A 16,848-nucleotide genomic window follows, 5' to 3' on the forward strand; every position below is an offset into this window, starting at 1 on the left:
TCTTTGTCTCTCTTCCCCCCCTTTGTTCTCTCTTCCCCCCCTTTGTCTCTTCCCCCCCCTTTTTTCTCTCTTCCCCCCCTTTGTCTCTCTTCCCCCCCCTTTGTCTCTCTTCCCCCCCCCTTTGTCTCTCTTCCCCCCCCCCTTTGTCTCTCTTCCCCCCCTTTGTCTCTCTTCCCCCCCTTTGTCTCTCTTCCCCCCCCTTTGTCTCTCTTCCCCCCCTTGTCTCTCTTCCCCCCCACCTTTCCCCCCCTTTGTCTCTCTTCCCCCCCCCCTTTGTCTCTCTCTCCCCCCCCCTTCTGTCTCTCCCCCCCCCCCTGTTGTCTCCTCCCCCCCCTTCTTCTGTCTCTCTTCCCCCCCCCCTTTGTCTCTCTTCCCCCCCCTTTGTCTCTCTTCCCCCCCCCTTATGTCTCTCTTCCCCCCCTTTGTCTCTCTTCCCCCCCCCCCTTTGTCTCTCTTCCCCCCCCTTTGTCTCTCTTCCCCCCCCCTTTGTCCCTCTCTCCCCCCCCCCCCCCTTTGTCTCTCTTCCCCCCCCCCCTTTCTGTCTCTACTTCCCCCCCCCCCCTTTGTCTCTCTCGCCCCCCTCTCCTGCTCCCTCTCTGGCTCTATGTTCACATCGCGGGACCCCGCCCGGCCACGCCTCATCGCGGCCCCGACCAGCCCCTCGCGACGCCGGCCACGCCCCCATCGCAACGCCTCCTGTCGGCCACAAACAGCTGTGAGGTCTGGGGAGCGCGTGGCCGCTTCTCACGCAGCAGACCTCACAGCTGTTTGTGTACCTCGCGCTCCCTATCTCACAGCTGCTTGTATGCTGTGTACCTCGCGCTCCCTATCTCAAGGCCAAGTGTTTGTCTCTACTGCGCATGACGGCTTCAGACAAACACTTGGCCTTTTATAATATAGGATTGTATAGAATCTTTGAGCAAGATATTTTTGTTTTGCAAAAAGTGGCACCTCCTTCATTGCCAATTATTTAGCCGTTAGAATATAAATTTTAGGCTTTTGGATGTAAATCTCTTAATCAGAAGCCTCTTTTAATGTTGGGGTATACAATAGTGACCCAAACACTTTAACTACTGTCCCTTCCTCAAGGTCCCTCAAGGTTCAGAGTCTTATAGAGCCTTCTTTGATGGTGGTTCCAGCTCTACTGTTGGTCGTTGCTCCCCTGAATGTAACTATTCAGTAGGGTACTTTCTTGTTTTACCATCTTTAAAGTAGTTTCTAATCCAACTAACCATCTGCAGAATCACCTTATCTTTTTTTTTTTTATGTAATTTTTTTATTGAAGTTGTTCATAGATAAAACACAACAGTATGGGTATTTCAGCAAATATATCCCATGTGCTAATACAATTTGACAACTTAATTTTACTTTTTTTTTGTTAACGGTAAGTGGAGGGGGGACAGAAGGGAACATGCATCTTATACGATATAAATACAGTGTAATATATTCATACAACCAAACAGAGAACCCTCTATATATACGTCCAACATATAGACATTAGCAAAAACTGAACCTACTCTGTATACTTCTTCACATTTAAGTCTTAGTGGGAGATAACAGTTATATCATTATATCTGAGGTCTTTGTTCCCAGATAAAAATCATGTCCAGAATAAAGTCTCGCCTTCCCATATAACAATAGTGCTTTTTTTCCAATGAAATGATATGGTTCATTTCCGCCTCACATTGGGCAAATGTAGGCACTATAATTTGTTTCCAGAGTCTGGGGATTAGGCGTTTCGCACTGGTTAACATTAGTTGGAGTAATTTAGTGTGGTATGCATATTTTATATTAGGAATGTGGTTAAGCAGTATAATAGTAGCTGAGAGTGTGAGATCTGTGTTTAGGGTACGGGTGATACATCGTTCTATTTGGGACCAGTAATTTTTTCAAATTTGGACACGTCCACCAGATATGGGAGTGCATTCCAATTTCCCCACATCCTCTCCAGCAGCTGGAGTTATCACCTGGAAATACCTCAAATATTCTCTGGGGGGGTAAGGTACCAGCGTGCAAGGATTTTATAGTTGAGTTCAGATAAGTTCAAGGAAACTGATGAGGAGTGAGTTAATTTAAATCCTTGTTTCCAGCTGTCCTCAGAGAGAGGAATCTGGAGTTCCAGTTCCATTTAGAGATGAATGTGGGTTTAATATGTGGGTACGAGCTCCGTATTCCGTATGACAATGATAGATGGGCTAAATTTTATCCATTTTATGCGGACTATCATTGATGGCCTGGTGAATTTGCAGGTATGAAAACCAGCTATGAAATGGTGAACCTAAGATATCTCTAAGTACCAGTCTCTCCTTCACTTGGGATCAGTCAATCATAAGAAATAAGGGCACATTTTTATATAAAACATTTCCTGTGCCACATTGAAATTGAGTATGTGTATAAAAGAGGTGGTGGCCTAGTAATGTTGTCATGGGTGAGACTGGTGTTAAGAGTTTGTTAGGGTGTTGGATGTGGGTATCCCATATCTCCAAAGTGGCCTTAACGTATCTGCTATTTGTAATATGTTTGGGTCTGAATAGTTTGGGAATCCAACTAATAATCTCTCATGTGTTGTAATTGTAGTAGATGTGCTTCAATTTGGATCCATAATTTAGATGGATTACTATGATTCCAGGCTATTACGCGTGTGAGATGTGCTGCTTTAAAATAATTTGTTAGATTATGTACATTTAGTCCCCCATCTTCTTTTCGAAGGTAAAGGGCAGTACGTGCTACTCTTGGTTTTTTATAGTACCACATAAAGGATTCCAACATCTTTTGTTGTGTTGCTAAGTACTGACGAGGTATCAGGATAGGAAGCGTCTGAAAAATGTATATTTATTTAGGAATAATCCTCATTTTCACTGTGTTTATCCGTCCCATCCAAGACAGGTGACCTTGTCTATGCCATTTTTCTAGTAGGGCGTGAACACTAGTCTGAAGTGCTATATAGTTTTCTTGATATAGGTCCTGTGGATTTTAAGGAATGTTCAGTCCCAAATATCTAAGGGATTGTGTGATAGGAAAGGCAGAGTTTCGGACTATATATTCCATGTCTAGATTTCTCTTTGTTTATAGAATAATTAGAGACCTTTTTATATTCTTCAAGAGTATGTAACAGTGCTGGGAGGGAAGATAAAGGTGTTTGTAATTGAAAGATAATGCGATCTGCGAAAAGAAGACATTTTTGTGAAATGTTACCAAAAGAGATCCCTTTAGTATCAATATTGTCCCTGACCTTGTTTGCCAGAATCTCCACAGTGATGGCAAATAGTAGGGGGATAATGGGCATCCTTGGTGTGTACCATTGGATATAGGGAAGGATTGGGAAATAGTATTATTAATTTTAATTTTGGCACGCAGATTAGTATATAGTGCTTGTATCCTAGATATGAAAGTTGGATAGAGACCAAATTTTGACAGGGCCGACCACATAAATTGCCAGTCAACCCTGTCAAATGCCTTTTTGGCATTGGTGGAAAGGAGAACAAGTGGGCTCTTCTGAAGGTAGGAGGCGTGTAGGGTGTGAAGTACTCTAGTGGTGTTGTCTTTGTCTTCACGCTCTCTTATGAACCCCACCTGATCCGGGTATATTATTTTTGGGAGGAGTACATTTAGACGGTTGGCTATAATTTTGGCATATATCTTAATGTCTACGTTTAGAAGTGAAATCGGTCTATAGTTACCAACTTGGTCTGGGGACTTGCCCGGTTTAGGGATAACCGTGACCATGGCTTCTAGGAGTGGTTGGGAAAATTTATTTTCTTGGTCTATGGAGTGATATAATGCATGTAGGTGGGGGCTGATATGATGTTGAAGTAATTGATAAAATTTAGTGTTAAGTCTGTCAGGGCCTGGTGACTTCCCGGTAGGCAGCAATTTGATTGTGTTAACTACTTCTTGTTGTGTAATTGGTGCATCAATATTTTGTATATCCTCTTTTGAGAGGGTCGGGACATTTACCGATGCGAGACATGATTCTATCCGTACCTGCCTTTCTTCTGCATTTGAGTGAGATATATTGTAAAGTGAGGAATAGTATGTTACAAATCTATCTGCTATGTCCTAATTTTTGGTGCATAGTGTTCCTGTAGAATGTTTAATAGCTTGTATATAGGAATTGTACCTTTGCTTTTTCATGGATCTGGCCAGCATTCTCCCCGCTTTATTAGACTCAGCGTTAAATTTTGATTTAGTTGACAGAGCTCTCATCTGAGCATTTTCCATCAGGTACCTATTCAGATTATCCCTAGCTTCGGTAAGATCCGTTAGTTTTTGCAAACATTTGGGGTCCTGCTTATGTATATGTTCTGCCGAAGAAAGGGCACTAACCAGAGAGGTAAACAAGGCCGATCTTTGCTTGCGCATCTTGGCAGTGAGCTGAATTATAATGCCTCTAATAAAACATTTGTATGCTTCCCAGTTGTTGGTTATGCTTGTAAAAGAGGGGATATTAATCTGGAAATATTCTTCTGTGTACTTATTTAGTTGTTCTAAGATGTCACTGTCTGTCAAAATGTGTTCAATAAGTCTCCATGACAGCCTAGCTGTAGGTTTGGAAGACCATTTAATGGTTGTTATCACCAAGCTATGATCTGACCATGATGTGTGGGAAATTCTAGAGTTTATTAGATTTGTTAAGGACTCTTGATCACAGAGAAAGTATATAGTCCAGTCTTGTGTAAGAGTGCTGGGGATGGGAAAAAAAGGTATAATCTCTTAGAGTCGCGTGTACCGTCCTCCACGTGTCATATAGTGTTAGTGACTGTAATAGTGAGTTGTTATTTTTTATTTGGGAGTATCGAAGATAATATTTACCAGTAGAGGTATCTAAAGCTGGGTTAAAGGGATAGTTAAAATCTCCTCCCATTATGATCGGACCCTTGGATATATCAAGTAGTTTATTAGTTATTACGAAAAAAAAGGGGGTGACGGTTTCACTGGAGCATATACATTGGCAATTGTGATGGGCTTTCCATAGTATAATCCCACCAAAATCAGTATTCTGTCCTCTTTATCACTACATTTTTGCAATAATTCGAATGAAGTGTTCCACCTGAATAAAATGCAGACACCATTATGTCTAGTTTGTCCTAAACTGAAGTAATGCTGATCAAAGTATTTAGAGTAAAATTTTGGTTTGCGTGTTTTTTTAAAGTGGGTCTCTTGTGTTAAGATAATGTCTATTTTTTGTGTGAAAGTTGTGGAATGCTATAGACCTTTTTTCAGCAGACAGGAACCCTTTGATATTTTGTGTTGCTATGTGTATAGGTCCATCCTGTATATGCTTTGCCATTTTTTTGTCTCGATAATAGAGGTCTAACTAGAGACTGCTAAGATATCTCAGAATGTATAAGAGGGATGTGGATAGAAGAAGGGAGTGGGAAAGAGGTAATCTATAGTATCTCAGGAGCTCAATGAAAACAAATCAATCAAGTCTCGGTTAAAATTACTATGAGTGTAGGGAGCTAGTAACTGAACTGGGTGTAAATGTATTGCACTAGCAGTGTCCGGTAGCACTTCTGGGTGGTAGAAACAAACATCATAGAAATAAACAACACATTAATAACTTTTAGGGCAAACCTGCCTCGTAATATTTAACAACATTGAATAGAGTGATGTAGAGCATCATTTATGGAACCTGGTGACAAATGCTCTAATACCTTATTTATCCATTTAGTGGGATTTAGTAAAATTCAGGAATGTAGTCTGCATTCCAACTGGAACTTACAGAAAATATCACATCATAATACATGCAGTGCACTAACATTCTCTTCAGAATATTCGCTAGGACTATAACAATTAGTCTTCAAGTCTTCTGTGGTAAAAAACAGGTGGTTATTAAGGAAGTCTTATAACATAGTCTAGAATCCATTGTCCTATAGGTCTGCTCCCGTAGAATTGAATGTAGTATACTCTGCAGAAATGTGACAAATCTACTAACATGGGTACACAACAAATAAACCTGCAGTTATACGAAGCAATATTTAAACAGAAAGGAAACATAACATAACATTTATTACTAAATGAGAGGCACTTCAGGGTTAAAACAGAATTACAGTCTTAAAGTCCCTGAGATTTAAGATGATAATTTACCAAAAACAACCTTAGAACCCAAAAGTCATAGTTACGTATCCATGATTCATGGTGGCTCCTTATTGTGGTCAGCTGGGCTAGTTTGTCTTCTTTTGTTCTGCTTAGCAGGTGACCCCATCCAAGGACGTCTTTGGGATCTTATGTTTCTTGGCTAGAGGATTGCATGGTGTGAGAGGATGGATCTTCTGTATCTGGGGGCTGAATATACAACATTTTCAGAAACTGAGCAGATTCCAGTGGTGAAGAGCATTAAATTTTCTACTTTTTTACTACAATCACTGAAGTAGGAAAACCCCATCTGTAGGGAATTTTCAGTGCTCGCAAGTGGGTGGTAAGAGCCGAAAAATCTTTACGTTTTTGAAGTGTCCTTAGTGAAAGATCTTGGAACACCTGTATCCTGTGGTCTCGAAACATTAAAGCCTGTTGTTTCCTGGCGTAGCTATATATCTCCTCTCTTTGTGAGAACCTCTGAAAGCGTACAATGATATCTCTTGGTGGTGCCCCTTCTGCTGGTTTGAGGCGCAAGGCCCTATGTGCTCTATCAAGGATAATGTCAGAAAGTTCATTTCATTTTTCACTAAGTCAGCAAAGAAAGTTTGAAGATAGTCATGGATCTCGGTATTAAGTACAGACTCAGGGATCCCCCTGAACCTGAAATTATTTCGTCTTGAACGATTTTCCAAGTCATCCAGCTTGTCCTCGAGGGCATTGATATTCTGTTGCTGTTTAGAGACTCTGGAAGAAAGGCCTGCCATATTTTGTGAAAATACAAACTCGTGTTCTTCCAAGGTTGCTGATATCTTTCTTTAAATCTGTGCATTCGTCCTTTATGCAAGATTTTACTTGTTCAATAAGAGCTTCCATTGCTTTATAAGTGATGGGGCCTTCTTCGCTTGGTTTTGGAGTTGCTGGTGAAGAATAACCAGATGCGTCTGCTGCATCGCAGGAGCTGTCATCTTGGGTTGGTAACTCAGTATCTAGGTCTTTTTTATTTTTATTTTTATCTGTGTGTTTGAAAAAAATGTTTACTGCTCCTTGGCCAGACTGCAAAGTCTTCTGGCCTTTATCAAACTTAGTAACCCTTCTTTGCAACATTCTGCTTTGCTGTTTCCAGGGCAAGTCAATATGAGCAGAGTAAATGATTGTCTTCTGATGCAGGTGTCTCCACTGCACAGCCCCCTGGGGAGTTTGTTCACACAGAACGATCACAGGCAGGGATTAGTGGATATGATCCATTGTTACAGTGAACAATGGGAAAAGGAAAAGGGGTGTGCACTACTTGTCATCGTTAATTATATAATTTAGAGCCTTAAGCCCTGTATAACAGAGGAACAATATGGGTGTGTGTGATATAGAAGACAAGCTGGGTGGCTATTTTCCAAATTGATGGAGTAGTTTTCTACAATACAGTACTAAAACAATTAGCCGCCTGTTACACTAGCATTTGGCAGCTGATTATTTTTACTAGCTTGATCTACTCTGCTTCTTCCATTTGCTGTCTAGCATTTTGGACCCACAGAGGACAGGGACTTATGGCTCCTGGCAAAATCCACAAGCAGCTTGGTCACACTTTAAGCTCTATTTAAACATTGTGATTCTTTCACAGACTCCATGATCTGCTTGATATTTCTCCTGTCATCTCTGTTCTCCTGTGAAGTTGCTGGATGTGTCGTCTCATTCTGACCACACATTGTTCAGCTTCTTCCTTTTATAACTTCTAACCAGCAATGAGAAGCATCTAGTATTCTGTACGGCAAGCATTACAATAAGAAGTTTGCCATGCCTGCCAGCTTACACATAGTGGAGTTTTTGTGAAACCCTTTCACTCCCTTAGGATGTTCCATGCCATCCTAACAACGCTGGTCTTTAATGCCCTTAGGACGGCATGGAACGTCCTACCTTATATGGCAAGAGTAATGAGTGAGTCCAGCACCTTTTGCAAATAAATGTTTAGATTGATGCCCGTGGAAAAAAGGGCTACTGCTACCCTCACAGCAAAGTGAATATATGGAATCCACAGCACCAAATTAGGTAAAAGAAAAAACCTTTATTTTCACATTACATGCAACGTTTCGGCCTTCATGGCCTTAATCATGCATGATTAAGGTCATGAAGGCCGAAACGTCGCATGTAATGTGAAAATAAAGGTTTTTTCTTTTACCTAATTTGGTGCTGTGGATTCCATATATTCTACCTTATATGGCGTCCTGCAGCCTCCCCCTTTTTTCACAATGAAAAAATCAGACTAGGAGGCATGATCTAATTCTGGCCTTGAAATCACATGATCGCATCAACAATCTTGTGATTTCATTTTTCAAGCGTGTTTACGTTGGAACTTTGTTCCGATGTTAAACACTTGTTCCCGGCATTAAAGGGTTAAGGTATTTGATATACACCTTACATGGTTTGAATGGAAAATAGTAAGTGATAACAGTTAATATCTGTCAAAAGTGCTAAGTGCAAAAAGCAGTATTTCAGATTTGCACGTAAATGCAACATTTAACCTTATAATACAAGCTCAATGAGCTCACTCTGACCAATTCCCATTGAAAGTAGACGGTGCACTATTTACTATGTACTTAAAAATGCTTGATTAAACTTTTTTTTTTGGTTAAAATGCATTTTAACCAGCAACTTTAATTGCCAGTTCAAATGTTAAGGATTGCTTATGGCCAAGAACAAAATAACATGGTGCATGTTATCAGTTGCACTAAATATGTAATCTAGTTTTATGTGTTTAATCCCAGCAAAGGTGACTGACTTGTTATTGAGGGATTCCAGGCTTTATATATATAACCATTTTTACGTCTTTGATAAAGCTTTATGTGATATTGCAAGTAGCATACATTTTTAAAACTGTTGTGACATTATAATTTTTATTCAAAGGATAATAAACACCTGATATTAATTTTATTTGTATTGTCTTGCTACAGACTCTGCTAATGCTCCTGCAAGTTCTCCTCTTAGGGCCCTGGAAATACCTGTTGTTATCATCTCAAAGAAGCTTAGGGAAGTGATTTAAGTAGTTTTCTTGAGTGTTAAAAAATAAATTCTGAGCATCAAACTGCAGCTAAGTTGAACATTTCTAAGGGAGCGGTACAACTCATACTGCAGAGATTTTCCGAAACCAAATCATTTACATCCAAAGCAAGACCAGGCAGACCTAAAATGACATCACCATCAGATGAACAGTATAGTGATCTAACATTACCAAATAGAGTAGCATCTGTATCCACAATCCAAGCCTTGATGAACCAAGAACATCCTATCCACGACCCAGTAAGTAAGAGCCCAGTCTTCAATACACAGTAGCAAGCTCTATACCACATTTTCATCAAAATCAAGTCTAAAAGTTTAACATGTTCCAAACAAAACAGAGATTTCAAAATGGAATATTTAAAATGTATTGTTTACAGAGGAATTAAATTTAAGTTTTTGTTGGTAATTGCATAGTGCATATGCAAAGATAATAGCATTAGAGTCTAGCACCACTTGAAACCTAAAATTAAACATTCAGGTGTGGTGAAGCATTGCCTTTTCTGGAGTTGGTGACTTGCACAAGATCAACTCTAGTTTGACTTAAGAAAAGTAGAAGTACTGTCCTATACTGTAGGGGCACATCATCCCTTAGAGCTCAATGCTGTGTGGAACAGGGTTTATTTTACAGCAGGACAACAATCCTAAACACACATAAAGCTTTTCCAGATGTATCTGAAGTCCAAGGAAGAACAAGAAGTGACAATTTACATGTATTTACCCTTAGAAACACCAGGCTCCAACACCACAAACATCTTTGGGAACATCTGAAGTACAGTGTGACATCTATAGACTAGACATGTGCATTCATTTTTGGACAAATGCATATTCATCACATTCATCACAAAAATTGGATTAAATGCACCAGCTAAAATTAAAGAAAACGAAAAATACTGACGTCATTAGTATTAATTTCCTTTAATTAAGCTGACAGCGTTAAGCCAGGTTTTATTATAGCAGTGGCGCTGGCAATAAGAGTGTTGGGTTAGCGTGCTCTCCAGAGCATGTTATGGTAAGCATTGGTAGCTATAGGTGAACTTTTCACCTGTAGCTTGGAAACATTTCCATTCGTTTAACGAAAACAAATGTAAATGTTTAACGAAAATTAGATTTTCGTTTCATTTGAAAGTAAACGAAAACCGAAAAGTGCAGGCAACGAATATTCGGGGATAAAATGTCCTTGAATATACGAAATTAAAATTTCATCTGAAATTACATTTTCAGGCCTGCACATTCCTACTTTAGACACTTTCTGGGATGCCCTAAAGTTGTTTTCCAATAAACATCCAAACAAGTAGGGTACTTTAGAAAATATATATGGACATAGTGCACTAATTAAAACCAAACGAACGTATTTATACCAATAATTTACTTAATAAAAGATCTCTTCTTTTTTAAAAACCTACATGACTGCTCTACATAATAATTGCAAACAAGCTCAAACTTTTTATTTTTTGTAACCTATTAGGAAGCTTATGCTGCCAAGTAAGCAGGTTATGAAAATGTTTTTTGCTTGTTTACTTAGTATAGTTATAAAGTAAATCTTTATTCTTTAATATGCAGGAAAACCCTATTTTAGTTAAACTAATAATTCAATATTCGGATTGACCATGTTTAATGAATGACATAGTTGAGAAATATGGTGGCACTACTCCCTCTTGTGTAAATCTAGAGAACTACATAAGCCTGTAAAAGGGAGACCCTTTTCTATGCATATATCACCTAATATGCTGACATTTTACTCTTTAAATGCGCTTATAAAGCAATTTGTATCTAGCAATCTAGCATATAAATATGTGTGTGTGTATTTATGTGTGTGTGTATATATATATATATATATATATATATATACTGTACATTGTTATTTATGTGTGTGTTTGTAAATATGTTTATATAGATCTATAAATATATATTTATTTATAATGTTCTAGGGCACAGTGTGGTGTATATATTCACTGCAACTGCATATCCTGAAACTGGTGATATGCTTTTATGCAAATACAGGATATCTTGAGGGAGGGAGCCCAAAAAAAATTCTTGCACCCGTTTTTTTTTTTTAACCTATTAGTAAGCAGGTTATGAAAATGTTTCTTGCTTGTTTACTTAGTAAAATTATAAAGTTAATCTTTACTATGCGGGAAAAAACTATTTTAGTTAAACTAATAATTCAAGAGGGGGAGGAGCTGACCATCATGGAGACAAGCCGCATATTCCAGGAGCTCCAGCTTTATATACTAATTTTTTAGGTTTTACTACCTATTCCTATATTTTTCATGCCTATATTGGAGAATGGTATAATACAGTATCACTGTATGTCTATTCTGGAACTGTAAAGAGTCGGATGCTCTATCTGACATAACCTACACTCCTAAGAGTTCATCGGCCTTGATCAAATACATCGTCTGTGCAGACATGGCTACGTATCTTTTACATCGGCTTAATGTATGGCTAGATCATTGCAGTGAAACACTTTTGGACGCAGTAGCTACAGCCTTTGAATCCTGCGCTGCACATAATACCCCTTTGGATACCCTATTAACTTGTGAAAGCCATCACGATACTGAAGAGGTGGAGACAGCCCATAGGCAACCGCCATCTTTATTTTCCAGATCGGAGCTGACCAGACCGCATGGCGTTATGAAAAAGCACAGAGATACCGCTACACCTGATACTGATAAGGAGCTGAACACTAATGATGGTTTACATGGATGGTTCAGTGGTGAGCAGCGTCAAGAGGACCTGACTGACCTGGCAACTTTCATGAAAGGGAACCTTTTCATCCCCTCAGGGGGACATAAGGAGGATAGAGTCCAGCCTTTTGAGACCATAAATATAAGATATCGTCACCGGTTTGAGGATGCTGGCGCAACATTTTTCTGGGAGGCTAGTGCTTCGCAGCTGGCCTTAAAGTTTGATCGTGACTGCCAATGTTCATGGATGATGACTATACTTAAAACCGGAATAGGTTAACTTAAAGGCCCCTTCACAGTTGCTGATCGATAATGTGGACAAATGGCTACTAACCCAGGGATCGGGTAATACTTTGTAAGACTGTAACTCATGGAAGAGACATTTTGGTTAATTGTTTAGACATCTGTCCTTTAAGTGTTATGTTTACTTTTTCACGTGTAAACTGCCGTTTTTATTTGTTTTGTTTTTTATCGTGCGGCTAGATTGCAAGTTCAAGTAAATTTTACCTTTGGATTTATTTTACTGAGGAAAGTCTAGGATATGCAGAGCTATTCAGTTTCAACCCCCTGTATTGCAAAAAAGATGTGGAGTAGGCTAACTGATCTAAGCCTGACGAGAGGTTCCTTGACTTTGTTTAGAGACATTAGTTTAATAGATATCAGTTCACTCGACACGACGAGTTATTCATTCTTTTACGTTTCAGTTGCTTACTTTTATGATATGTTGTTAAATAACAAGATTCTGTAAGTCACACTGAGACAACGTTAACTGTAATTATATTAGGTTTGCTCATTATTTAACTGAACTAAGATGTGTTTCATATTAATCCAGGGACCTGCTTTTTTACAGGCCGACACAGTTTTAACCCTCTATACCACAAGTGTATGCAAATTACGCTGACAAAATGCTAACTGTAATATACTTTGTTTATTTCTACCTAACAGAAAGTTTATTTTAGCCCAGGGACCAGTTTTTACCTCTGGATTTTTCTTCTAATAAGTGAAATCTAAAATATATAGTGCTATACAGTTCTTTCCTTTGGTACCAGATTTTTAATATATGAGAGACATGCTTCTATATATACACCCTGGGCACTTTTAGGCTACAATTAAGGGGAAAATACTACAGCTTTAGGTTGATGTATAATAATGCTTGAGACACTATTTAAGTTTAATGGGGCTAGATTTGAGACATTACTAATATCTTTTACATGTTCGGCTGGGTTACCTGCGGCCGGGGTGACCTAGCTATTATTCCATATATGTCTACTGACATAGTTATATTTTGAGGTATTTTGAATACATAGTGCCATACTGTCTCCTAGCCCACCCATATCTAGATAAATAATAGCATTTTAGTGTTCTCAGGTCTATATTAGCAGCATTATCGCTATATTTTACCCAGTCTGAATGGCCATATTGTTTATTTGGTCCTTTCATATAAGAGCGCTTAAATACTAAACATGGTATACCTAACAAATCGATCTAAGGTGTTTGGATATTATAACCAAAGGTATACAAAGGTATACATAGTTAGTTAAATTTAAAAAGAAGCATAGAACACTATGAAACCGTAGCGCATGTTTTCACCACTCACCCTTAATTGAGATGCGGCTTGACTTTAATTCCATGAGCACTATGAGTACTGTTTTCACTAATCGCGTGTGACCAATATGTTATATGAAGGTAGACTCACGAACCACCTAATATTCTATTCTATATATATTATATTTTACTCCTTGGTATATATCATTGTGTAATCCTAATCTCCCCCCCAATACCGTCGGCTTACTCGGTAAGCATGGGAAAATATATCCCTTAGAAACCCTTTCTTGATACTTATATAAGGTTGCTATATAAATTGTTGGTCTTATGTATAATCTCATATGATATTATGATTGTTATATAATGTTATCTATTCTATCAATATAAAAAAACAAAAAAGAGGTTCATCAGTTGAGACCCATGAGTGGTCTTCCTTTGTCTCAGTTTACCAGCTATAACGTCATACTATGTATACAGTTTCGGGGTCCAAGAGTGTCCTCATATAACATGGAGTTGGTATACAGTTTGTATGGCAATTGTTTTCATATATAAAGAATGTAAAAGTCATAAATTCATGTATTATATACATATATCTATCCTGTTATGTGTCAGATGGCAATTATGTAACCATTTATTGCTGCATTGTTTCATATGTAATGTCGTTTATTATTTGTAAACCTTGAACTGAACCTCAATAAAAATCATTTAAAAAAAAAAAAAAAAACTAATAATTCAATATTCGGATTGACCATGTTGAATGAATAATTACATAGTTGAAAAATATGGTGGCACTCCTTCCTCTTGTGTAAATCTAGAGAACTACATAAGCCTGTAAAAGGTAAACCCTTTTTTATGCATATATTCCCTAATATGCTGACACTTTAAATGCGCTTATAAAGAAATTTGAACCTAGCAATCTAGCATATATATATATATATATATATATATATATATATATATATGTGTGTGTGTGTGAGTGTATATATATATATATGTGTGTGTGTGTGTGAGTGTATATATATATATGTGTGTGTGAGTGTATATATATATATATATATGTGTGTGTGTGTGTGTGTGAGTGTATATATATATATATATGTGTGTGTGTGTGTGTGTGTGTGTGTGTGTGAGTGTATATATATATATGTGTGTGTGTGAGTGTATATATATATATATGTGTGTGTGTGTGTGAGTGTATATATATATATGTGTGTGTGTGAGTGTATATATATATGTGTGTGTGTGAGTGTATATATATATGTGTATGTGTATATATATATGTGTATGTGTGTGTGTGTGTGTGTGTATATATATATGTGTGTGTGTGTGTGTGTGTGTGAGTGTATATATATATATGTGTGTGTGTGAGTGTATATATATATATGTGTGTGTGAGTGTATATATATATATATATATATATATATTTGGATCTAGTAATCTTTTCCTGTAAACTTTGATTATAATTTAAAGTTTAGCTGAAATGTAGAAGTTAACTCAGCCAATATCACTAATTCATATATCTTAAATTAAAGGGACACTGAACCCAAATTTTTTCTTTCATGATTCAGATAGAGCATGCAATTTTAAGCAACTTTTTAATTTACTCCTATTATCATTTTTTCTTCATTCTCTTGCTATCTTTATTTGAAAAGCAAGAATGTAAGTTTAGAAGCTGGACAATTTTTGGTTCACAACCTGGGTTGTGCTTGCTGATTGGTGGCTAAATGCACCCACCAATAAACAAGCGCTGCCCAGGGTCCTGAACCAAAAAATTTGCTGTCTCCTTATCTTAGATGCCTTCTTTTTCAAATAAAGATAGCAAGAGAATGAAGAAAAAATGATAATAGGAGTAAATTAGAAAGTAGCTTAAAAGTGCATGCTCTATCTGAATCATGAAAGAAAACATTTGGGTTTATTATCCCTTTAAACGGGTTCAGTAGTTTCCAAGTGATATGAAGATTAAAATAGCGTTGTTTTAAAAATTCCAGTATATAGTGAAGATTTTAAAAATAATTATAGCCAAAACCAGTGAACGTATTTGTTGCAAATTAGCCAATTGAATAGAGCTAGCTCACCTATATGGCCGTTTAAAGCAATGTGTTTAAAGTTGATTTTCAAAAGCGTGCATTAATATACATATAGATGTTAATTTGTTATACCCAGAGCAAATGTTTGCAGTGGATTGTTGCATTTTCTATACCAAAACACATGTACAGGTTTTTCTGTATTTGCTTTGTAATGCTCAATGTCACATATATTTATTTTTCCTTTTGTAGCATTTACTGGGTAGGGCGATAAGAGAAAAAAATCCATAGCCAGCCAGTACTCAATTTCAACAATTTTACTGAATATCAGCTGATGTATCTATCGTATTTGGGTCATTATTTAAATTTATTATCAGTGTTTCTATGCTAAAACCAAGTGGATATGTTGCAAACTATCGCCTAGATTTAGAGTTTTGTCTGTAAAGACACGCGGTGCTAACGCTCCTTTTTTTCCCAGCGCACCCTTAAGACAACGCTGGTATTTAGAGTTGTCTGAATGGCTGCGTTAGCCTCAGAAAAGGGAACGTTGAGCATAATTTAGCTCCACTTCAACCCTCAATACCAGCGTTGCTTACGGTAGCGTTAAGCTGGAAAAACGTGCTCGTGCACGATATCCCCATAGGAAACAATGGGGCTGAGTTGGCTGAAAAAAAACCTAACACCTGCAAAAAAGCAGCGTTCAGCTCCTAACGCAGCTCCATTGTTTCCTATGCGGAAACACTTTCTAAGTCTGCACCTAACACCCTAACATAAACTCCGAGTCTAAACACCCCTAACCTTACACTTATTAACCCCTAATCTGCCGCCCCCGCTATCGCTGACACCTGCATTTTATTATTAACCCCTAATCTGCCGCTCCGGACACCGCCGCAACCTACATTATCGCTATGAACCCCTAATCTACTGCCCCTAACATCGCCGACACCTTTATTATATTTATTACCCCCTAATCTGCCCCCCCCCAGCATCGCCGCCACCTACCTATACTTATTAACCCCTTATCTGCCGACCGGACCTCGCCGCCACTATAATAAATGTATTAACCCCTAAACCGCGACACTCCCGCCTCGCAAACACTATAATAAATTGTATTAACCCCTAATCTGCCCTCCCTAACATCGCCACCACCTACCTACAATTATTAACCCCTAATCTCACGCCACCAACGTCGCCGCTACTATAATAAAGTTATTAACCCCTAAACCTAAGTCTAACCCTAACCCTAACACCCCCTAACTTAAATATAAATTAAATTTAAAGAAATAATTTTACTATAATTAAATAAATTAATCCTATTTAAAACTAAATACTTACCTATAAAATAAACCCTAATATAGCTACAATATAACTAATAGTTACATTGTAGCTATTTTAGGATTTATATTTATTTTACAGGCAACTTTGTATTTATTTTAACTAAGTACAATAGCTATTAAATAGTT

The sequence above is a fragment of the Bombina bombina genome, chromosome 1 (genome assembly GCF_027579735.1).
Source record: "Bombina bombina isolate aBomBom1 chromosome 1, aBomBom1.pri, whole genome shotgun sequence".
NCBI classification, from domain to species: domain Eukaryota; kingdom Metazoa; phylum Chordata; class Amphibia; order Anura; family Bombinatoridae; genus Bombina; species Bombina bombina.